Source organism: Pan troglodytes, chromosome 9, assembly GCF_028858775.2.
Source record: "Pan troglodytes isolate AG18354 chromosome 9, NHGRI_mPanTro3-v2.0_pri, whole genome shotgun sequence".
Taxonomy (NCBI): Eukaryota; Metazoa; Chordata; class Mammalia; order Primates; family Hominidae; genus Pan; species Pan troglodytes.
In genome coordinates, this window is record NC_072407.2 from 78,225,769 (window position 1) to 78,250,000 (window position 24,232).

Genomic DNA, 24,232 nt, shown 5'->3' on the forward strand with positions numbered 1-24,232 from the left:
CCCAAGTGTACAATGCCAAACATGTACTTCTGCACACAATCACAGGGATACCCTTTGGAACATATGCTGGGACACCCCCATCTCTCATGCCAGAACACTGGGGCAATCTGATCAAAAAAGCAGTGGAAAGACAGTGGGGCTTGGGGCATTGAGGAAGGGAAGGCGGGGGCTATTCCACCTAAGAGGCAGAGAGCAAAGGCCTCCGGGGGCCCAAGAATGTCTTTAGCTCCCCTGCCCCAGGCCCCCTGGCCACTTCAGTCAGAGCCATTCCAGGTGGTCTCTGTCTGATTGGGATGCACACCCCTCTGCCCATTTAAGAGGCTCAGTCAGTTGCCTCCAAACATTTGCAGCAGTCCTCCTGCCAGAAATCCCCTCTGGCTCCCAGCTAGAGTAGAAATGGAAGAATTTGGAGTCATGTAAACTTGGATTCCAATACAGATTTTGCCCAATTTTATTTTTAGCTGTGTAATCTTGAGCAAGTTGCTTAAATTCCCCAAGACTTAGTTTTCTCACCCACAAAATGGGAATAATACAATCCCATGGAATCCTCTACTTCTCCAAGATCAGGATTAGTATTCCCATTTCACAGATGTGGAAGCTGAGGCTCAAAAGGGAGCTGATATATGAACCCAGATCTCTGGCTCAGACTCCACTATGGCTGGTGGCTCCCAGTGAACACATGGGGGAAGGATAGTGACTTTCCATCGTCTTGTGGGGAGTTGAAGGAAACCAGCAGAACATCCCATACTCCTGAAGCTCAGCCCTGCCCCCTCCTGCCACCTGCCAGCTACTCAGCTGTGTCCTGTGGATCAGGACCCAGGCATCAGCTAGGGCTGGAAACCTGCCTGGGGAGGGGAGTAGGGGGAAGGGCTATGAGAAAGTGTTGCCAAAAGCTTGCATTGAAAATCAAGGGAGACTTGGGGTGAGGGTCTGCCCCTCCCTGCACCCAAGTCTCTCCATTTGCATAATAGGCAGTAATTGAGAAGAATTTTGTTTTCATCTTTAGAACCAACTGACCTACCCCCTTGCCGTCCCTTCTACTTCCCTCTGTCCAGTCCTCCTCAAGGGCCACTGTGTATCTGGCTTGTGCTGGCCACCTGGGCTGCAGGCTCCTCTTCAGAGGGGATGAGGCCCCATGCCCCTGGCTGCTGCTGCTGTGGACGTGGATGTGAATATATTTTTCTTCTCAATCAGCCCAGGCGATTCTGGTGATCTGATCACCCAGACATGCTGGGGGCTTCCTGTCAGCTGGCTTCTCAGCCCCTGCCTGACTGCCATTGGCCAGGGGCACACCCCTTTCCCCCCACCCCCGTCCTGTACCCACCCTGCCCAGGGAGGCACCCAGGCTGAAAGGACATGGAGGTAAGGGCAGACAAAGTTCCGTTCACCATGCTGACCTTGAGGGACCCCTCTGCCCACTTCAGCTTCCTTCCCTTGAGGCCAAAACCTTGGTGGAGATGGTGGGGGGCAGTCACCTGTTTCCAGGGGCACCGGATGGGGGTGCAGGAAAACTGGTTGCAGTCCTGAGCCCCGTCACTAGTTTGCTGTGTGATGGCAGGTAGTTTTTTTGCTTTGTCTGAGCCCCAGTCGCCCATCTATAAGTGAAGGGTTGAACCTCTAAGGGCCTTTTCAGCTCTAGAACCCACACATCTTGGGGCTCCTGACCCAAGAATGCTGTGTGACCACAACCCCAGATGTCCCCCCAATGCCTTCTCTGTCTTCCCTAAGCCCACTACCCCTACTCAGACCTCAGCACTTTATCCCTCCCACAACAACAAAGGCTTTTCCAGAGAAAGCCAAAAGCAGCCAGTAAGGAGAAGGGTCAAGATCACGCACCCTGGGCCACGACTTTTCGGTGTATGAAGGGGGGATGTGGTGGGGCACTGCTCGGCTCACTGCTATTGCTTCACCAAGGGACTCAAAAGAGAGTGACAGCTAGGTGTGGTGGCTCACGCCTGTAATCCCAGCACTTTGAGAGGACGAGGTGGGTGGATCACTTGAGGTCAGGAGTTCAAGACCAGCCTGGCCAACATGGCGAAACCCCATCTCTACTAAAAATACAAAAATTAGCCAGGTGTGGTGGCAGGCACCTGTAATCCCAGCTGCTTGGGAGGCTGAAGCAGGAGAATCGGTTGAACCTGGGTAGCAGAGGTTGCAGTGAGCCAAGATGGTACCACTGCACTCTAGTCTGGGTGACAGAGCAAGACTCATCTCAAAAAAAAAAAAAAAAAAGCGACAGTGTTTTGCTCCACTTTTGCTGTGTACAGTCTCTGTGGCATCATCCACAAGCACACGCCTCTCCCTCCCATGTCTGCGGGTTGGCTGGGGGCAGCTGGCATGGGCTGGACTCATGGGTCCCAGGCTCCTGGTTGGGTTTGGACCTGCTCCATAGATGACTCTTTCTAGCTGGAACCAGCACTCCCTGGGCCATGCTCTTCTCACCACCAAACCAGCCTGTGCCATAGGACGAGCCATGAATGTGAATGAAGGAAGACCACAGGTACTCTCCCTCTCCCGACCCCAGGCCACCTGGCAGATGCTGGCTTCCCAGAACCATTTTTGTTTTGTTTTGTTTTGTTTTGAGACAGAGTTTCGCTCTTGTTGCCCAGGCTGGAGTGCAATGGTGCAGTCTCAGCTCACTGCAACCTCCACCTTTTGGGTTCAAGCGATTCTCATGCTTCAGCCTTCCAAGTAGCTGGGACTACAGGTGCCCACCACCACACCCGGCTAATTTTTGTATTTTTAGTAGAGACAGGGGTTTCACCATGTTGGCCAGGCTGGTCTCAAACTCCTGACCTCAGGTGATCCACCCACCTTGACCTCTCAAAGTGCTGGGATTACAGGCATGAGGCACTGCACCGGCCAGAACCATGTTTTGAGATCCCTCATCCTGGTCCTGGACACATCTCGAGGGAGGGCAGGGCAGGGCAGGGCAGAGGCCGTCATCACCATTTCCCATTTCTCACTGGTTACAATGAGACTAAAGCGTACTGCTTCCACCACCAGGGTGCTTTTAGAAAGGCCTTTCTGAGAAGACACATGAACAGGGGGTCTGAGCAGAGGAACCCAGCCCAGCTGTTTCTGGCATGCCCTGTGAGGCCAGATCTTCCAGGCAAGGGTGGGGTAAGGGGACAAAATAGCAGCAGGCCTGTCATCAGAGCACCTGGGCCTGGCTGTCAGACTCACCTCCTCCACTTACCCACCGAGGGACTCCGGGGAAGTCACTCAGCCTCTGGGATCCTTAGTTTCATCATCTGCAAAACAGAAAGCCACGAAACCACTCCTTCTCGATGTTATTGAGAAATAATGTTGTAAGAAGTCATATTGGTTGAACAAGCACCTACTGTGTGCTAGGCAGTTTCTGTGCCTATGCCTGAGACAGGCATTGCTCTGCAGATGAGCACACTGGGCCAGGTCTGTCAGGTAATTCATACAAGATCTCTCTGTCAGTGAGTGGGCCTGGCTGCAAACCCCAGGTCTGTGGGTTTCTGGAACCTCTGCCCACTGCCCAGGGTAGGGTATGTCCTCCTCCTCCCCTTCAGTTACCTCAGGGGAGGTATTGTTATTTTACAGGGCTCAGGGAGCAGGCCTGGGGGCACCATGGAGAGATGGGAGGTGTCTTTCCTGGGTGCACATAACAAAATGCCACCCGTCATGTCTACTGAGGGCGTCACGTCTGAAAGCCTGCTTTCAACTCTCAGTTGTTTAATCATGGTGGTGGCTGCTCAGGAGACAATGTGTGTGTTTCTCAGGCCTCTTTCAGCTCCAGGAGAGAAGAAACCCAACCCCAACCAGCTTCAACACCAGAGAAACTGGTTCCTGCAGGAGAAACTGGGGTGGCTGGTGGCCCTACTGCACTCAGGAGGGTTCAGGGCTGGTGCTGGGCCCCTGGAGATGCTGTGCTGTCTCAAACTCACTTCTCCTTCTTCTCCTCTCTTTGAACTCACCCGGGCCTCATTTCTCCCCATTGGGATGCAGCCACCAACAGCCCCAGTTAGAAATTCCAGTCAAATGAGACCTTTGTCTCCTTGGGCCTCTGAATCAGTCCCAGGGAAGGCGGCTGATTGGCCTTGTTTGAGTCACACGCTCTCCCTTTGATGGACATCTGTTATTGCCACGGGAAACTGGCTCTGGGCATGGCTGGGTGCAGTGCCTGTCACCAGAAGAGGAGGCATAGGAAGCAGTGGGCCACAGGGTCATTTGTGTCAGGATGGCAGTTTCTTTTATGGTTGGGCCTCTGCTTCTCTGATATGTGTACAAATCAGCGTCTCTGCACCTGGAAGAAGAGAGGCGGCATAGTCTGAGTTTCACCCCATCACACGCACACACAGGGCCAGAGACCTACCATGCTCAGTGCCCTGACTGTACACATAGAGAAACTGACGCCGAGAGAAGGGTCGCACATCACTCGGTTAGTGGTGCAGGAGACAGATATCAGGTCTCCTGACATCCAGGCATAAGCCATGCAGTTATTTGTCACTGGTTCTGAAGCCTTTCTGAGCAGGCCAGTGAGGCAGCTTTTTAGTAGCACCAATTCCTCCCATCCCAGAACATAAAGACTCTTTGGAATGTGACTCCATGCAAAAGCGAAGGCTCTGTCCCCACCCCTCCATCTGGGCTGACCTCATGGCTTGCTTGACTAGTAGATGTAGCCTGTGTTCTGCTGCCCAGGACTCGGGGCCTTGCAGCTTCTGCCTTCACCCTGTTGGGGCCCAGCCCAGCTGCAAGGTCAGAAGCCCAGGCTGGGGCAGAGAGAGGCCTTGCTGTATCGGCTGGCCCATCAGTCAAATGCAGCCACGCGAGCGAGCCCAACAAGGTCAGCAGAGCTGCTGGGTCAGCCCACAGAAGCAGGAGAGTCAATTATGGCTTTAAACTACTAAATCTTGACATGGTTTGTTATGTAGCAATAGAGACAAGAAGCAGCCAGGCTTAAAGAGTGAAAAAGCTAAATATATACACAATTATTTGTCTAATGTCATTTCAGAATCTTAGAATCTTACCGTTGGGCCACCCCCTCTCATAACCCCAAGGTGCTGGCCACCAGAGGCCCTGTAATGTCTCCACTGATCTGGGGCAGCATGTGGCCAGTGATAGCTCTGTCATGCGCTGCTATGTCCCCAGTACTGCACCAGGGCTGGACAAACAGTAATTGCTCCAAAGTTGCCAGGGATTGGAGCTCACTCCCTCCAGGATAGTGTCTTCCATTATGAATGGCTCTGTCTTGGAGAAGATCCTCCTCCATCTAGAGCAGAGACCTCTGATTCCCCCAGGGGTCCTGGCTGTCTTCCTGGGGTCCCCTCTTATATAGGATAGCCTTAGGCACATCACAATGGTCCCTAGCATTACAAAGCAGCACAACCTCACTTAATAACAAGTATTTTTATGTACATCGTGTCCCCAGACACAGATATAACCCTAAGGGAAGTGCTTCCACCTGGCCCTAAAACAAGCGTGGGCTCTGGATCACACAGTTTGGGGTTGCAACTCGAAAGCGACTTCTGTTTGGCCTTGGAAGAGACACTTCATGTCTCTGAGCCTCAGTTTTCTCACCTGAAAAATAGGAGGAGTGAAATTTACTGCCTGGGTTGCTGTGGGGCTTAAAGGAGAGATGATGTATGTAAAATGCTCAGCACGTAATCGGTCCTTGATAAAGGTTAGTTCCTTTTCTGCCAGGTACGTAAACAGTTCCAGATGGAGAGCTCATCTGTACTTAGCATTCATGTCTATATAAATAATGTGCAGGTGGGAGAGGAATTGTCAGGTGGCCGGGGAAGGGGGAGGGCGTTCCCAGCAGGGGAACAGTGTAAGCAAAGACAAGAAGAAGTTTGCTTTCAGAGAAGGGTAAGTGGGTGGTTCGGTGCTGCTGGCATGAAGAGCAACAGGAGGGAGAATAACGGGAGAGGAAGCCAGGCCCATGCCACGGAGGGCCTTCAGTGCTGGGCTAGGGAGCTTGGGCTTTGCCAAGAGAGACATGGAGGAGGTCTGAAGAGGGAAGGGGTAAGGTCAGGTTTGGGATTCAAGTCTGGGGCAGGTCTGGGGTTGGATGGGGAGGTGAGGGGAGATGGAGCTCCTGGAAGCCTATGAGGGGAAAGTGGGGTAGCAGCAGGAATGACTTGGGCTAGTGGAGGGGAGGGACAGCCTGGCCACTAATGCAGCAGCTGAACCACCTGCATGGACACATCTGTTGTGGGAAGCAGGGCCCTTAGTCCTCTGGTCTAGCACCTCTGCTCTGCATCTTCAGTGCCAAGCCCTGTTGGGAAGAGCACTTTTTCTGTCCTTTTCAATCCAGGAACAGACTGTGAGAGGGAGAAGACCTGGGCTAGATCTGTAGCCAGAAGGACGCGGGGTAGACCAGAGGGGAACTGACTTACCTGTCTGTTTGGTGGGGATTCAGAGAAGTCCCTCTCAAGGTCCGTTTGCTCATTTTATTAACCATCCCAGACCTCAAGTTGAGCTTTCCAGTTTTCTAAGCCCTGCCACAGTTATGGGCAGGCTCCTTTGAGACTTGCCACTGGCTTGAGAGGGAGGCTGGGCAGAGGTGATTAGCTCTGTTGTTAAGATGGGGAGACCTAGGCCCAGAGAGGGCAAGTGACTTACCCAAGACCACACAGCAAGTGCATGGCAGAGCTACCCTGGAACCCAGTTCTCCTGCCTCCCACTAACATCCTAGTCCCTTTCCATGGCACTGAGGGACAGGCAGGACGTTCTCACTTACCTGCTCTGGGTGAAGAGTGAGGAGAGCCAGAGAGAGGTTGACAGCCATCAGCAGACAACACTTAACCCAAACTGACAATTTAATTGTGAAAATGTGGACGAGGTATAGTTATGTGCAAGGAAATCCAGACGGTCTGGGCCCCTGGGGAGCCTCGGCCAGCACCCCAGTTGCCAGGGAAACAGGAGAGGGTTGTGGATGATGTCACTAGACTCTGAGCCGAGGCTGAGGTATGGGGGTGGGCTCTCCATCCACCTCTTTGGGGCTGTAGGCTCTCATCCTCACGTTTAACCCCTTCTCTTACAGATGGGAAAACGAGAGCTCCAGGGAGAGGTGGTGACTTGCCCAAGGTCACACAGGGAATCAGTGCCTGAGCTATCCTTGTTCAGGGCGCCATGTTGATTCACCTAGCCAGGCTGCAGGCCCTTGAGGGCAGGCTGGGTCAGAGTCACCTGAGTCCTCAAGCCCAGCACAGGGCCTTGAGAAGGGCAGATGTTCAACTCTGTGTTAAGGGCTGCTCGATCCCTTTAAAAAACAGGGAGTGTGGGAGGTGACACTGTTGACTTCCTAGCAGCCTTAGATGAGCAGGAATCCTGAGCAGTCATGCGGAGCTGTCACTGGTTCAGGGATCATTGAGCTCAGAGAGGGCAGGTCACCAGGCCAGAGTCAACCAGCAGGTTGGGGCAGTGCTGGGCTGACCCTGAGTTCAGGACTCCTAGGGGTCAACTCCCCTCTCATGCCCCACAGATACGACATCTTCTATAATCCTTACCCGGGAGGAGTCATCTCTCTCACTGCCTTTCCCCTTAACCCTGGTGCAGGGGTCTGGGCCTTGAGAAGCTCCCACTGTCTGAAGCATTTTCTCAGAATCCTCAGCTTCTGACTTGAAGCTAAACATCGACCCACCCAAAGCATCAATAACAATGACAATGACCACCCTTACCACAACCCCCTACTATGCACTAGGCTCTGGGCTATCACTCTATTGCCCTTATCTCAAATATTCACAACTCTATGGGCTGGGATTTTTGTTTTCACTTTGCAGTCAGGAAAAATGAGGCTCTGGGAGGTCCCTTGCCCACCTGCACACAGCCAGAAAGTGAAAAAGCTGGGTCTTGAACCCTAGGCCACTCTGCATCCAAACACCATGACTGCCTTTTCCCCTGGCTAGCGGATCATTCCCACAATGGCCTGAATGCTTATGGGAGGGGGCAGCTGAGTTTTTGCCTGCCCAACCTCTCTTTCCCTTCTAATGGTAACAACACCCCTCCCTGCCATCTCCCCACTTTATGAGGTTCTGATGGGGCTCTCAGACACAGAGCCCAGTCCCCTGATAGAAGGCCTGGCCTTGTGGAGAATTCCATCTTCCTAGCCACATAATTGGCCCAGGAAGAGTATATGACCCAACTGAACCAAATAGAGCCATTTCCCTGGGATGCATAAATGGGTTCTGGGAGAAAGGAGTCAGCCCACCTTGGAATGCAAATTCCAAAGGTGTGATTCCCAGAGCTTCCTACCCTGTATTCTCTGCCATGTGAGGAAGACAAGGAGAATGAAGAAGAAAGAGAAGAAACAGGTAGTGGGGTGGAGGTGGGGTGCCATTTGAGTCCCTGAGCACACCCTGTCCTTCCCAATTATGGTGCCAGTGAATCCATGTTTCCTTAGGATCATCAGAATAGGGTCTCTATCTACTCTCTTGCAATTAGAGCAATCCTATTTCCACCACAATGTGCTGAGTCCTGTGCTGTTGTTACAGGGGGTACAAAATTAATAAAAGTTCCTGTCCTCCAAGACTTAACAGTCTAGGCAGGGAAGAGCGGGGTGGCAATAGCGGTAGTTCCAGTCCCTGGTCTATCTCAGACATGCTGTGTGAACCTTCCCCTCTCTGGGCTATAGTTTCCCCATCTTTAACATGGAGGCGTGTTGAAGCAGGAGCAGGAGAACACTGGGCTCAGTGTTCTGCAAGATTCTCTCCAGATCCACACAAATATCTTTAAAAAAACTTGATATTTGCAAACTATGCATCTGACAAAGGTCTAATATCCAGAATCTATAAGAAACTCAAACTGATCAACAAGCAAAAAACAACCCCATTTAAAAATGAGCAAAAGGCTGGTCATGGTGGCTTATGCCTGTAATCCCAGCACTTTGAGAAGCCAAGGTAGGAGGTATCACTTGAGCTGAGGAGTTTGAGGCCAGCCTGGGCAACAAACTAAGGTGGTGAGACCTCATTTCAATTTTTTAAAATTAATAATTTAAAAAAATTTAATTATTAAAGTAATATTAAGTTAAAATTATTAAATAAAAATTAAAGTTAAAAAAATGAGCAAAAGACATGAACAGACACTTCTTAAAAGAAGATATACATGTGGCCAAAAAGCAATGAAAAATGTTCAACATCACTAATCATTAGAGAAATGCAAAACAAAACCACAATAAGATACCATCTCATACCAGTCAGAATCGCTATTATTAAAAATCAAAAACAACAGATGCTGGTGAGATTGTGGAGAAAAGGGTATGTGTATACACTGCTGGTGAGAATGTAAACTAGTTCAGCCACTGTGGAAAGCAGTCTAGAGATGTCTCAAAAAACTTAAGTAGAACTACCATTTGACCCAGCAATCCCATTACTGGTTACATACCCAGAGGAATATAAATTATTCTGCCATAAAGACACAGGCACATGTATGTTCATTGCAGCCCTATTCACAATAGCAAAGATATGGAATCAATCTAGATGCCCATCAACAGTGGACTGGATAAAGAAAATGTGGTACATATACACCATGGAATACTATGCAGCTATGAAAAATGAGATCATGGCCTTTCCAGCAACATGGATGGAACTGGAGGCCATAATCTTAAGTGAATTAATGCAAGAACAGGAAACTAAATACTGCACGTTCTCACTTTTAGGTGGGAGCTAGACATTGAGTACGTGTGGACACAAGGAAGAGAACAATAGACACGGGGGCCTGTCTGAAGGTGGATTGGGGGAGGAGGGTAAGGACTGAAAAACTATGTATCGGATATTATGCTGATTACCCGGATGACAAAATTATCTATATGCCAAACTCCCACAACATGCAATTTATCCATGTAACAAACCTGTACATGTACCCCTTGAACCTATAAGTTGGAAAGGAAAAAAATATGAGATATAGCTTTTATACCACACATTCACCATGTTACAGTGTACTGTTCAGTGGTTTTTAGTATATTCACAAAGTTGCACAACCATCACTACTTTCTAATTTCAGGACATTTTCATCCATCACCCCAAAAATCAATCCAATACCCATTAGTAGTCACTCTTCATTCCACCCACCACTCCAGCCCCTAGAAACTGCTAATTCTTTTTGTCTCTATGGATTTTCCTATTCTGGACAGTTCAAGTTCATTTTCATGTTTATCTATGTTGTAGCATGTATCGTACTCCTTCATTTCTTTGTATGGTTGGTTAATATTTTATTGTATGGATATATACATTTTGTTGACTCGTTCATCAGTGGAGGGACATTTGGGTTGTTTCTACTTTTTGGCGATTACAAATAATGCTTCTATGAACATTCACGTGCCAAGTGTTGGTATGAAATACATGCTTTCAGTTCTCTTGTGTATGTACCTAGGGATGGAATTGCTGGATCATATGGTAATTATATAACTTTAAGGGAACTGTCAAACTGTTCTCCATAGTGGCTGTACCTTTTTTTTTTTTTTTTTTTTTTTGAGATGGAGTTTCACTCTTGTTGCCCAGGCTGAAGTGCAATGGCGCAATCTTGGCTCACTGCAACTTCTGCCTCTTGGGTTAAAGTGATTCTCCTGCCTCAGCCTCCTGAGTAACTGGGATTATAGGTGCCTGCCACAATGCCCGGCTAAATTTTTTTGGGTTTGTTTTTGTTTTTGTTTTGAGACAGAGTCTCGCTCTGTCTCCCAGGCTGGAGTGAGTGCAATGGCGCGATCTCGGCTCACTGCAACATCCAGCTCCTGGATTTGAGCGATTCTCCTACCTCAGCCTCCCGAGTAGCTGGGATTACAGGCAGCTGTCACCACGCTGGGCTAATTTTTTTTGTATTTTTAGTAGAGACTGGGTTTCACCATGTTGGCCAAGCTCATCTCAAACCCCTGACCTCACGTGATCTGCCGCCTCGGCCTCCCGAAGTGCTGGGATTACAGGCGTGAGCCACTGCACCTGGCCCAATTTTTTGTATTTATAGTAGAGACGGGGTTTGCCATGTTGGCCAGGCTGGTCTTGAACTCCCGACCTCACATGATCCACCCGCCTCAGCCTCCCAAAGTGCTGGGATTACAGGCATGAGCCACTGCGCCCAGCTGTGGCTGTCCTATTTTACATTATGAGAGTTCCAGTTTTTCCGCATTCTTGACAACACTTGTTAATTTGGTATTTTTTATTATAACCATCCTGGTAAGTGTGAATAGCATATCGTATGGTGGTTTTGATTTGCATTTCCCCAGTGACTAATGATGTGGAATATCTTTTTATGTGCTTATTGGCTATTTGTATATCTTCTTTGGAGAAATACCTGTTCAAATATTTTGCCCACTTAAAAAATTAAATTATTTGTCCTTTTCTTGCTGAGTTGCAAAGAGTTCTTTATGTATTCCGGTTACTAGAATACTAGACCCATACCAGACACTTCATGTGCAAGTATTTCCTCCCATTCTGTGGGTTGTTCTTTCACTTTCTTGATAATATCCTTTGAAACACAATGTTTTTAATTTTGATGAAGTTCGGTTTCTCTATTTTTTCATTTGGTTGCTTGTGCTTTTGGCACCATATAGAAAAAACTATTGTCTACTTCAAGGTCACAAGGATTTACATCTATGTTTTCTCGTAAGGATTTTCTAGTTTTAGCTGGAACAGCATCATTTGTTAAAAAAAAAAAAAAACCTATCATTTCTCCATTGAATGTCTGGGCACTCTTGTCAAAAATCAATTGACCAGGCTAGGCCTGGTGGCTCATGTCTATAATCCCAGCAATTTGGGAGGCCAAGATGAGAAGATCGCTTGAGATTAGGGGGTCTGAAACCAGCCTGGGCAACATAGTGAGACCCCTGTCTCTACAAAATTAAAAAAAAGAAAATTAGCTGAACGTGGTGGTGTGCACCTGTGGTTCCAGCTACTAGGGAGGCTGAGGCGGGAGGATCACTTGAGCCCAGGAGATTGAGGCTGCAGTGAGCAGTGATCATGCTACTGCATCCAGCCTGGGCAACAGAACAAGACCCTGCTTCTTTAAAGAAAAACAAAAGTCAATTGGCCATAGATGTATGGGTTTATTGACACAATTACTTGTTAAGTGATATTTAGGAAGTAAGCTACAGTAGGGTCCATGTAGTCACACCATGTAAGGGGTGTGGCAGAGGGAAGAGGATGAATGAGACATTTGGAGTCCTGCAGACTTTTGTTTCCATTCCAGATCCACTGTAACCCAGGCAACCTGTTTCATTTTGCCTTTTAAGAAGTGACACACCAGAATCTCTGGGACGCATTCAAAGCAGTGTGCAGAGGGAAATTTATAGCACTAAATGCCCACAAGAGAAAGCAGGAAAGATCCAAAATTGACACCCTAACATCACAATTAAAAGAACTAGAAAAGCAAGAGCAAACACATTCAAAAGCTAGCAGAAGGCAAGAAATAACTAAAATCAGAGCAGAACTGAAGGAAATAGAGACACAAAAAACCCTTCAAAAAATTAATGAATCCAGGAGCTGGTTTTTTGAAAGGATCAACAAAATTGATAGACCGCTAGCAAGACTAATAAAGAAAAAAAGAGAGAAGAATCAAATAGATGCAATAAAAAATGATAAAGGGGATATCACCACCGATCCCACAGAAATACAAACTACCATCAGAGAATACTACAAACACCTCTACGCAAATAAACTAGAAAATCTAGAAGAAATGGATACATTCCTCGACACATACACTCTCCCAAGACTAAACCAGGAAGAAGTTGAATCTCTGAATAGACCAATAACAGGAGCTGAAATTGTGGCAATAATCAATAGTTTACCAACCAAAAAGAGTCCAGGACCAGATGGATTCACAGCCGAATTCTACCAGAGGTACAAGGAGGAACTGGTACCATTCCTTCTGAAACTATTCCAATCAATAGAAAAAGAGGGAATCCTCCCTAACTCATTTTATGAGGCCAGCATCATTCTGATACCAAAGCCTGGCAGAGACACAACCAAAAAAGAGAATTTTAGACCAATATCCTTGATGAACATTGATGCAAAAATCCTCAATAAAATACTGGCAAACCGAATCCAGCAGCACATCAAAAAGCTTATCCACCATGATCAAGTGGGCTTCATCCCTGGGATGCAAGGCTGGTTCAACATACGCAAATCAATAAATGTAATCCAGCATATAAACAGAGCCAAAGACAAAAACCACATGATTATCTCAATAGATGCAGAAAAAGCCTTTGACAAAATTCAACAACCCTTCATGCTAAAAACTCTCAATAAATTAGGTATTGATGGGACATATTTCAAAATAATAAGAGCTATCTATGACAAACCCACAGCCAATATCATACTGAATGGGCAAAAACTGGAAGCATTCCCTTTGAAAACTGGCACAAGACAGGGATGCCCTCTCTCACCACTCCTATTCAACATAGTGTTGGAAGTTCTGGCCAGGGCAATCAGGCAGGAGAAGGAAATAAAGGATATTCAATTAGGAAAAGAGGAAGTCAAATTGTCCCTGTTTGCAGACGACATGATTGTTTATCTAGAAAACCCCATTGTCTCAGCCCAAAATCTCCTTAAGCTGATAAGCAACTTCAGCAAAGTCTCAGGATACAAAATCAATGTACAAAAATCACAAGCATTCTTATACACCAACAACAGACAAACAGAGAGCCAAATCATGAGCGAACTCCCATTCACAATTGCTTCAAAGAGAATAAAATACCTAGGAATCCAACTTACAAGGGATGTGAAGCACCTCTTCAAGGAGAACTACAAACCACTGCTCAAGGAAATAAAAGAGGATACAAACAAATGGAAGAACATTCCTTGCTCATGGGTAGGAAGAATCAATATCGTGAAAATGGCCATACTGCCCAAGGTAATTTACAGATTCAATGCCATCCCCATCAAGCTACCAATGACTTTCTTCACAGAATTGGAAAAAACTACTTTAAAGTTCATATGGAACCAAAAGAGAGCCCGCATCGCCAAGTCAATCCTAAGCCAAAAGAACAAAGCTGGAGGCATCACACTACCTGACTTCAAACTATACTACAAGGCTACAGTAACCAAAACAGCATGGTACTGGTACCAAAACAGAAATATAGATCAATGGAACAGAACAGAGCCCTCAGAAATAACGCCGCTTACCTACAACTATCTGATCTTTGACAAACCTGAGAAAAACAAGCAATGGGGAAAGGATTCCCTATTTAATAAATGGTGCTGGGAAAACTGGCTAGCCATATGTAGAAAGCTGAAACTGGATCCCTTCCTTACACCTTATACAAAAATCAATTCAAGATGGATTAAAGACTTAAACGTTAGACCTAAAACCATAAAAACCCTAGAAGAAAACCTAGGCATTACCATTCAGGACATAGGCGTGGGCAAGGACTTCATGTCCAAAACACCAAAAGCAATGGCAACAAAAGCCAAAATTGACAAATGGGATCTAATTAAACTAAAGAGCTTCTGCACAGCAAAAGAAACTACCATCAGAGTGAACAGGCAACCTACAACATGGGAGAAAATTTTCGCAACCTACTCATCTGACAAAGGGCTAATATCCAGAATCTACAGTGAACTCAAACAAATTTACAAGAAAAAAACAAACAACCCCATCAAAAAGTGGGCGAAGGACATGAACAGGCACTTCTCAAAAGAAGACATTTATGCAGCCAAAAAACACATGAAAAAATGCTCATCATCACTGGCCATCAGAGAAATGCAAATCAAAACCACTATGAGATATCATCTCACACCAGTTAGAATGGCAATCATTCAAAAGTCAGGGAACAACAGGTGCTGGAGAGGATGTGGAGAAATAGGAACACTTTTACACTGTTGGTGGGACTGTAAACTAGTTCAACCATTGTGGAAGTCAGTGTGGCGATTCCTCAGGGATCTAGAACTAGAAATACCATTTGACCCAGCCATCCCATTACTGGGTATATACCCAAATGACTATAAATCATGCTGCTATAAAGACACATGCACACGTATGTTTATTGCGGCATTATTCACAATAGCAAAGACTTGGAACCAACCCAAATGTCCAACAATGATAGACTGGATTAAGAAAATGTGGCACATATACACCATGGAATACTATGCAGCCATAAAAAATGATGAGTTCATATCCTTTGTAGGGACATGGATGAAATTGGAAACCATCATTCTCAGTAAACTATCGCAAGAACAAAAAACCAAACACCGCATATTCTCACTCATAGGTGGGAATTGAACAATGAGATCACATGGACACAGGAAGGGGAATACCATACTCTGGGGACTGTGGTGGGGAGGGGGGAGGGGGGAGGGATAGCATTGGGAGATATACCTAATGCTAGATGACGAGTTAGTGGGTGCAGCGCACCAGCATGGCACATGTATACATATGTAACTAACCTGCACAATGTGCACATGTACCCTAAAACTTAAAGTATAATTAAAAAAAAAAAAAAAAAGAAGTGACACAATATATCACACAGAACACATTCTCATAAAAAACACCAACATCGGACTGTCCCTGAGGCTCAGTTTCCTCCTCTGTCACGTCTAAGCCCCAGAGCTGATGTGAGGCCTAGGGTTGGGGGCGGGGGACAGCGGGGAGAAGAAGGGTATTCCAGATGGGGTCAAGGGCACTGGTAAGAGCTGGAGGCTGGAAAGTGCAGGGATGTGACATGGGGACAAAGTGAGGAGCCTGCAGGCCAGGGGTGGTGTTGACAGGTTGCCTCTCCTGTCCTGCATTTGGTGAAAAAACAAGACTCTGGAACCTGAGTCACAGCTCAGAAGACACCTCCCACGTCCCCCTGGAGAGCCTCATAGTACAGAGGCCAGCCAGATCCTCCAGGTACGAGCCTCCCTCACCCCTGCAGCGGGGTGGCCGGGAGTACGCTGCAGGGACGCTGTTGGCTGCGTCAAGTCTGGGGCCGGGAGGTAGTTGGGGGCTAGCTGGGGGCTTTTGTTTCTTGTTTTGTGTGTGAGTGAGTGAGATGAGCAGGTCAAGGAGAAGACAGTGCCTGAGGAAGGTAAGAGGAAGCCCATTTATTGGGCACCTCCTGTTTGCCAAAAGGCACTTTGTGGACTTCATCTCAGCTTCCAATCACCCAGAGAAACAGGAGTTATGAGGTTCATCCCCATTCCACAGGACAGGAGACTGAGTCAGAAGGGAGGACACATTTGCCCAAGCTCACACAGCCAGCAGGTGACAGGGCTGGGATTTGAACCCAGTTCCATCAGTCCTGAAGCACATGCTCTTCTATAATGACTAGTTACCCTAGAGAAGAGCGAGAAAGAGGAGTGGGGTGAGATACAGGGAGGCCCAGCAGAGGGACAGTCACACAGAGGACAATCAAGAGAGGCAGAAGTGAAAAACAAGAGTTGAAAGAGCGTGAGGCCCTGGCCCGGCTGAGGCCTGGAGCAGGTCCTCAGGGAGCAGCTGAGGGCGGGGACGGCCGGAAACCGGCTCCCCAAACCTGGAGCCAAGAACCATGCTTGGCCTGAGACATGGTGGAAAAGCTCTCACCTCAAGATACTGGTGGGGGAAACTGGCATGGGGGGAGCAGGGTCTGCCTGGGAAGAGGACCGCGGGGTCGGATGGCCAGGAACTGCCAAGCAGGCCCATCATCTGGCTCAAGTAACTGCTGTGGCCGCCGGGCTGGCAGGCCCTCGCTGCTGGCCGTGCAGAGAGGCAGGTCCAGAGGCCAGGACGCAGGCAGCGATGACCAGGCCTTCCTGGAATGCGGGTTGTTCTTAGGACAAACCCCGTCACATGGCCTGCAAGTAGGGTGGCTGTATAGTTTACTGTTTCATCTGGGACACGTAAAAGTGTGAGGGGACAACAGGCGTACACGGGTATTTATGGGCCTAACTTCTAAGGCCCTGCTTGGCCAGGCCTGGCTTGTTTCTGGGGCAGCCTCCCAGGCTCTCTGCCCTCCACCTTCACTGCCAGGCCTCAGCCAACCCTTGGGGCCTCCCATTATCTGGAATACCTGTCTGTGTCATCTCCACACCTCTCCATACCCCTTCATCATTCCTATAACACCCTCAAAGCTCCTCCAGCAGGGCCAGTGTTCTCTCAAGCTATTCAAGACACTGTGAGCTTTCCCTTCGTGGCACTGATCACAATAATGAAATAAATTCTTAATTGTGTGCTTGATTGTTTCAAAGTCGGCCTCACTCCTTAAGGGCAGACTGGGTCTGGCTTGTCCACTGCTGCATCCTGCACACCCAGCCCAAAGGCCCCGAAGCACACATGAATAAACCAACCCCCAGGCCCCATGCACGGCCACAGAGGTGTGTGCCCACCCTGGGAATTGTTTTCTTTTCTTTTCTTTTTTTTTGAGATGGAGTCTTACTCTGTTGCCCAGGCTGGAGTGCAGTGGCATGATCTCGGCTCACTGCCACCTCTGCCGCCCCAGTTCAAGCGATTCTCCTGCCTCAGCCTCCCAAGTAGCTGGGATTACAGGTGCCTACCACCACGCCCGACTAATTTTTGTATTTTTAGTAGAGACAGCGTTTCGCCGTGTTGGCCAGGCTGGTCTTAAACCCCTGACCTCAGGTGATCTGCCCGCCTTGGCCTCCCAAAGTGCCGCGATTATAAGTATGAGCCACCGTGCCCCGCCCGCTCTGGTATTTTTGTTTTGTTTTCCTATACAAGGAAAGGAAAGGAAGGAGCTAGTCCTAAAAAAACAAAAAAACCTCTTGGGCACAATTCATACTTCTGATTTCTTCTACAGACACTGAGCCCCTTCAGGGAGGGACTGTACCCCCTTCTCTTCCCCAGTCTAGCTGTGGACCTGAATCAAGCTTAGGCTGCGCTTGATGAGTGACTACAATGTTGAATATCACCATGGTGGGTCACAGAAAGTCAGAACAGGAAGGAATCCTAGAGATCATGAGATATGCAAGTGCTGAATCCAGACTCTGGGGTGTTGTAGGCACACAAAAAATTAATGTTCCTCCCTTTAGAGGTCATCTTGTTCAACCACCATCTTTTTCTTTAAAAATTTTTAAGTGTACAAATTCACTTTAGCGTATTCACAAAGTTGTGCAATCATCTTACTACCCAATCCCAGAACACTGTCATCATCGCATAAGAAACCACATTACCTAGTAGCAGTCATGTCCCCCTGTCCCCTTCCCTCAGCCCCTGGCAACCACCAATTATCCCATTTTAAAAACAGAGAAACTGAGGCCCAGGGAGGGGCAGTGCCTTATTAATGTTACATCGCCAATGGCAGAGCCAGGCTAGAGACCAGGCCTCCTGATGTCCCACCTGCTACAGTCAGGCCACAGGTCTGAGTTCTCTCTGGCACCCTCAGCATACTCTGGGGCCTGACATGTAAGTGGGGGCGGTCAAAGGCCTCTCCCGGGTAAGAAGTGACTGTACCATCTGTAACTGTGCCCTTAAAGTCCAGAGCGTGCCGTTCCCAGAATGGAGCCGAGGGTTGTGAGAAGCAGGAGACACATGGAGGGAACACTTACACTCTGTGCCCTGCTTCTACGAAGCCAGAGTCCTTCCAGGGCTGGGAACACCCTTCCCCCAGATGACCCCGGGCTTCCTCCTCACCTCTCCAGTGTCCTCTCAAGGGCCCCCTTCTCAGTGAGGCCTGCCCTGACCACCCTATTTAAAACTGCCAACAGGCTGGGCGCAGAGGCTCATGCCTGTAATTCCAGCACTTTGGGAGGCCTAGATAGGAGGATTGCTTGAGCCCAGAAGGTTGAGGCTGCCGTGAGCCATGATTGCAGCACTGCACCCTAGCTCGGGTGACAGACAGAGATCCTGTCTCCAAAAACAAAACAAAACAAAAAACCCCAAATCCCAAAAAACAAAAATCATTGCAAATAGACCCTGTGCCTCCCCACTGGCACTCTCTATCCCCCTGCCCCCACCCATGGTGTTTTCCTCCATAGTGCCTCCTGCACCCTTTCCTTCTTTACCTGGTGATTGTCTGTCTTCCCCACCACAGCAGCTCCATGCAGGCAGGGGTTTTGACTGCTTTGCTTTCTGCTCTACCCCAACTCCTAGAATAGTGCCTGCTATATAGAAGTTGTTTTGTAAACACTGGATGGATGAATGAATGAATGAATGAATGGGTGGATGGGATGGCTATCATTGCATTTGATTCTTACCAGCAATGATCAGGGGAATGGCTATTATGCCTGTTTTTTAGATGGCAAGATGAGGTCCATCTGGGAACTAGAGGCAGGCTATGGTCTTCCTTGACCTTGGTCCTGCCTGTCAGGGGAGCCTGGAGCGAGAGCAATGTGGGCATGAGGAAGCAGGGGCTAGGCTTCCAGTTTCTGCCATTGATTTTAGGGCCCAGAAACCAGAGCTAGTTTCAGAATCCAGCCTTTACTTCTTCCTGCAGTAATTCAGCAGCTTTCACTTTCCATGCCTTAGCCAAAATGGAAAAAGAAAGAAAGAAAAAAGGCAGCGCTATTTTTTCAAATGGACTTAGCTCTGTGAGCTCCAATGTGGAAACTGCTGTCCATGATGTCACGGGCCGCGAGGCCTCTGGGCAGCGTTACTGACACTTTATAAGGCAGGCTAGGCACAGGGTCCACATTTCTGTTTCTAGAGCTCTGTAAGCACCAGGGGCAGATGGTGGCTCCATCGACAAGCCTGGGCCCAGATCTCCAGAGCCAGGATGGAGCCAGGCACTGGGCAGGCAGGGGGCAGACTGATAGCCCAGTGGAGCACCTTGCTCTGTTGTCCAAAGGTCTTCGACATCCACCACTCGCAGGGTCTGTGGTAGACCACAGGGCGAGTAGACACAGGTCTGTGTCTTTCCGTGGGGAGCAGAGGGTCAGAGTAGTTCGGTGCCCTGCCCATGGTCACATACACAGTCCGGGAGTGATGGACTTTGCCTTGAACGCTGTCCTCTGATTCTAAATTCTATGATCTGCTAAAGAGGAGAAGGCATGGCTCTTGCCCAAGAGAAGCTGTCAGTCTGAGAATGGCTGTGAGGAAGCCACTTGATCAAGTCTAAGTCTTCGTTTTACAGTTGAAAACACCCAGGCTCAGAGAGGGGCAGGGACTGGTCCAAGGTCACACAGCCAATCCACAGCCCAGACAGTGCTGGATGCAGTCTCTAGATTCCTGGCTGGGAGTTTTTTCTCCAATAGCCTGCACTTAAACGGTTCCATTTGGCGGAAGCTCTGCTGTTCCGGAAGAGACGCCAGGCCTTTCCAGAATCCGGTCTAAGGCTGTCTTCCAGGATCTGCTGTCAAGGCATACTCCTTAGGGAGCAGGTGTTGGCAAAGGGAGGAGAGATATTGATCATGTCTGGGATTGCAGGGGGTGTGGTTTGGGGAGGTGGGGGAGATGGGGAAGAGCAGTGGAAGTTTCCCTGAAAAACCAAAAGCACACTTATTTTGACTTTGACTTTTGCTTATCTGTATGTTATAATTATTCTATGGTTATATAATTAATATTTCATATTTGAAAGGGATAAACTGTTTAATTAGGCAGGGTCTGGGCATCCAGGATTGTCTCAGCTCTGACAGACTGTGTAAATTTGATGAGATACCCCCGTCTCTCCGGGCCTTTCTTAGAAATGCCGGTAATAATGTTGCCCTGTGAGAGGTAAATGAATCACAGGCCTCCCTGGCTCAGGAAACAGCCGCCCAGCCTTTTCATGATGTTAACCTGTCTAATGAAAGAACGCAGCAACCAAGCCATGAGGTCCCGAGAAAAGCCAAGGTTCAGAGAAGCCCACTGTGGCTGTGTGTAGGTCCAGTGCTGTCTGGAAGGTCAGGGAGATTGACTGAGAGCCATGCCTGTCCCAGTCCCCACAGAGAGCCCCCTGCATGGATGAAGATCATTCTTCAGGCTTCACCAAGGTCTGCATGAAGCACCTCTCGACTAGCATTCCTCGCCCCTTTGCTCAGATCCCAGAGCCCTGGCTCCCAGGACGGAAGGAGACTGAGGAGGGGACAACAGCATTCCTGTCAGTAGAAAGGCAGAGTGCCCAGTGTCAGTGATAAGTGTTGTGAGGAGGCATCATCTTGAGTGACACAGTTAGGGCCAGCCTGTCAGACCTTTCTAGGTGTCCGGAGAAAGGTCAATGTCAGGAGCTGCCAGGTGAGGGCCGGACTCCAGGCTGAGACCTGCCGCCCAGTGAAAGGGCTAAATTATTTCAACAGATGTGCAGTGCTTGGCACAGCGCCTGGCATAAAAGCAGTGGACAATAAAAACTGCTCAGTGAAAGTTAGCTGTGCCCTAACTGGACAGCAGGGTGGAGGCGTGAGTGCAGAGAGGGAGAAGGACTCCATCCTGGCCCATCCGCCCAGCGGGCCCCTGTCTTTGGAAGGCAGGCTCGGCTCGCACCCACTCTTACCTCGGACCCACACCACCATCTCTGTCACTCATGGGCACTGAGGGAGCACCTAGCTTCCTGTTCTGAGCTGTGGTGTCACTTTCTGATCTTCCTCTGATCTCCAGGCCTGAGGAAGGGGTCATGGCTTCCCACCCCTGAATTATCCCCTGCTTCCGCCACCCATCCCTCACTTCCCACCAGCACTGGACTGGACCTCAAAGGCCAGGAATTAGAGGTCGGGCTGGAACCCCTGAATGTCAGGGCTGGAAGGCCTCCAGTGAGTGCCTTGCTTGCCCCTCCTCCAGGGATGTACATGTTGGGGAACTGAGGCCCCAAAAGGAAGCTGCCCCTTTGCACAGCCAGTGAGTCTGTGGCTGTTTCTCCAGCCTCCCCTGCTCTCTGGGGGTCCCCAGAGCCTCTAGGAGACCATACGTCCCCCCAACCCCTCATGGCCACACCTCACCTGGTCTTCGTTTGCTCTGCGACTCTGTCTGGGGTAATTCTCGCCAAGCAGGGTCAGCCCCTGGGGAGCAGGCCGCTAATGAGCTTCATATGCCGGGGCCAGACTCGGTCTTGCAGCAGGCAGATGCTCAGATGCTTTGGCTGATTTAGGATGCCTGGCCAGTGGGAATGGCTCGGAGAGGACACCTCCCCTCCCTTCACAGGTTACCCCACTCCTGACTTGCCCTGGGCACAGCAGGTGCCAGTGTTTAACCCCCAAACCCCAGCCAGGGCAGTTGTTTCAAGATCCGGAAAAGAACAGACAAGCTGGAGGACAGATGCATTTCCATCACTTGGGAACTTAGTTCTTCTTCTCCCAGGACTTTTCTGGGTCCTGAGCTGGTGTTTCTACCAAGGTAGCAGCAGGAAGGGGGAAGAGAGAGGGACAAGCTGCTTTCTGGGCTGGGTACAAATGTCATCTTCTCCAACCCTCACAGGAACCCCACAAAGTTCCTGAGGTGAGGACTGTCACCAAGCACTTCACAGGAGGAAACAGAGGCTCAGAGAGGGGAGATGATTTGCTCAAGGTTACACAGCCCCTGAGTGGCCAAACTAGGGTTCCAGCCCACCTCTGTCAGAGCCCACACTCCACCTGCAACACGCTGGGATGTTTCTAGAAGACCAGAATGGTATATATTGTGATCTCCAAGCTTTGTGAATGGTGAGGGCCTGTGGCCACATGGGTTTCAGACACCCAGGCTGCCTCTGCAGCTGACTTACTCCCTGATCTTGACAAGGCAGCAGATTTCACATCTACAAAACGGGGATCATCATCACAAGTTCAGGTGAGGTAATGCTAACTGTCATCATCACATTCTCAGCCATGCCCAGAACACATTCTGGGAGCCAGACTCACTGCCGGAGGCTTTTGTCAGGGAGCTTTAAAAAGCGTGGATGCCAAAGCTCCGCTACCTACTAGCTGTGTGACCCTGGCCAAGTTACTGTGCCTCTCTGTGCCTGCATTTCCTCATCTGAGGAAATAAATGAGGATAATATTAGTTCCTATCTCAGAGTTGGTGTAGAGTTAGGTGCGTTATAAAGGGATTAGAAGGATGCCTGGCACAGGGGGTGCATCTAGCACGTGTGTTAGCTAACACTGGGCTCGACCTTGTGAGACACGTGTTGTTTTTCCCAAAGTAGCAATGTGGAAACTGAGGTCATGCAGCACAGTGATTCTCCAACTGAGTGTGCAGAGTCACATGGAGAGTTTGTTAAAATCCTAAGGGCTGGGCCCACTGGAGCATTAAGTCTGGGTTGGGGCCTGAGAATGTGCATTTCTAGCATGTTCCAGGTCACGCTGAAGCTGCTGGTGTGGGGCCCACACTCGGAGACCCACTGCTGTGGTGGGCCTGGGTATGGCTCCTGGTATGCCGGGGCCAGCTAGTTCCATACATGATCCGGTGAGTGAGCAGGTGAGTGAATGCACGGAGCAGAAAGGATGTTGGACTCTAGTGATCCTTCATGGCTCTCTCTCTCCTCTCTCAGCCCCGAGGGTTGTGGCTCATCCCCTTCACATCTTCTCTGAACCTGAATTGGGAAGATCCCCACCACACTGTCCCCCACACCCCATGGCAGAGGGCAGCGTGCTTGCTGTGGCCACAGGCTGCATAAAGGGGCCTGTGTGCTGGCTGCTCACCTCCCACTGTGCGCCCAGTGGTTTTCTATTTCAGTTGCTGTAAAAATATCACCTTTGATCTCAGCTTGTGGCTCTTAAGAAAAAAAGAAGAAACCACCAACAGGCTGGGTTTTCATTCTCCCCTGGCCCCGCCCTGCTCTCACCTCAGCTCCCAGCTCTCTCCCCTCCTTCCATTCCACCCCATTCACCCTCTCCTCTTTGCATCACAGCCCCCTGGGCCCGGGGCACCTTGGGAACCCGTGGGCCCTTCTCTCTCTATGTGTCACCCCTTGCCCCCTCGCGGGGCTGCCTGCAGGAAGAACAGTATAAATAAGGGTGTGTGTAGAGGAAGACCACCCTCTCCCCTCTTCCCTGTCTCCCTGCCCCTTCCCCTCTGCTCCAAGTTCCCCCGCTTGGCCAGGTCCAGGGCTCTTCTCCAGCACTGTCAAGCACATGGTATCCATCATAGTCCTGCATCTGTGGAGGCTTGGGTCCTCCCAGAGTGGAAAGAGAAGAGCGAGGGGGCCTAAATATTTAGATCACACCATCTACTCAGGGACCCCTCAGCCGCTCAGAGATGCCTGGAGGAGTGGTCTTCAGGCCTGATGGTTCCAATATCCCACCTCCTGGCTCAGCAGGCAGACAGACAACCCCCTCTCCTTGACCCCAAGCCCCCAACCCGCGCCCCCAACACACACACCCCTTTCCTTTCAGCAAACTCTGGAGAGAGGCACATGCAGCCCTCCTGCCCCGCTAGGGTGGTCCTGCATACTCTGGCCTCTGTGCCCTGACATTCTTTTTTTTTTTTTTTGAGGCAGGGTCTCACTCTGTCACCCAGGCTGGCTGGAGTG

General features: G+C 49.4%; 1 long non-coding RNA gene across 1 annotated transcript in view; it reads right to left on the bottom strand.

The window, feature by feature from the left end:
* Window positions 1–2,901: 2,901 nt before the first annotated feature.
* LOC129136447 (uncharacterized) overlaps window positions 2,902–24,232 on the bottom strand; it is a 25,042-nt gene continuing 3,711 nt past the window's right edge. Inside the window, exons 2-3 of the long non-coding RNA XR_008538096.1 lie at window positions 3,948–4,276; window positions 2,902–3,254 (exon numbers count right to left, since the gene is read on the bottom strand). This is a non-coding gene — a long non-coding RNA (uncharacterized LOC129136447). The remainder of the gene's footprint in view (window positions 3,255–3,947; window positions 4,277–24,232) is intronic.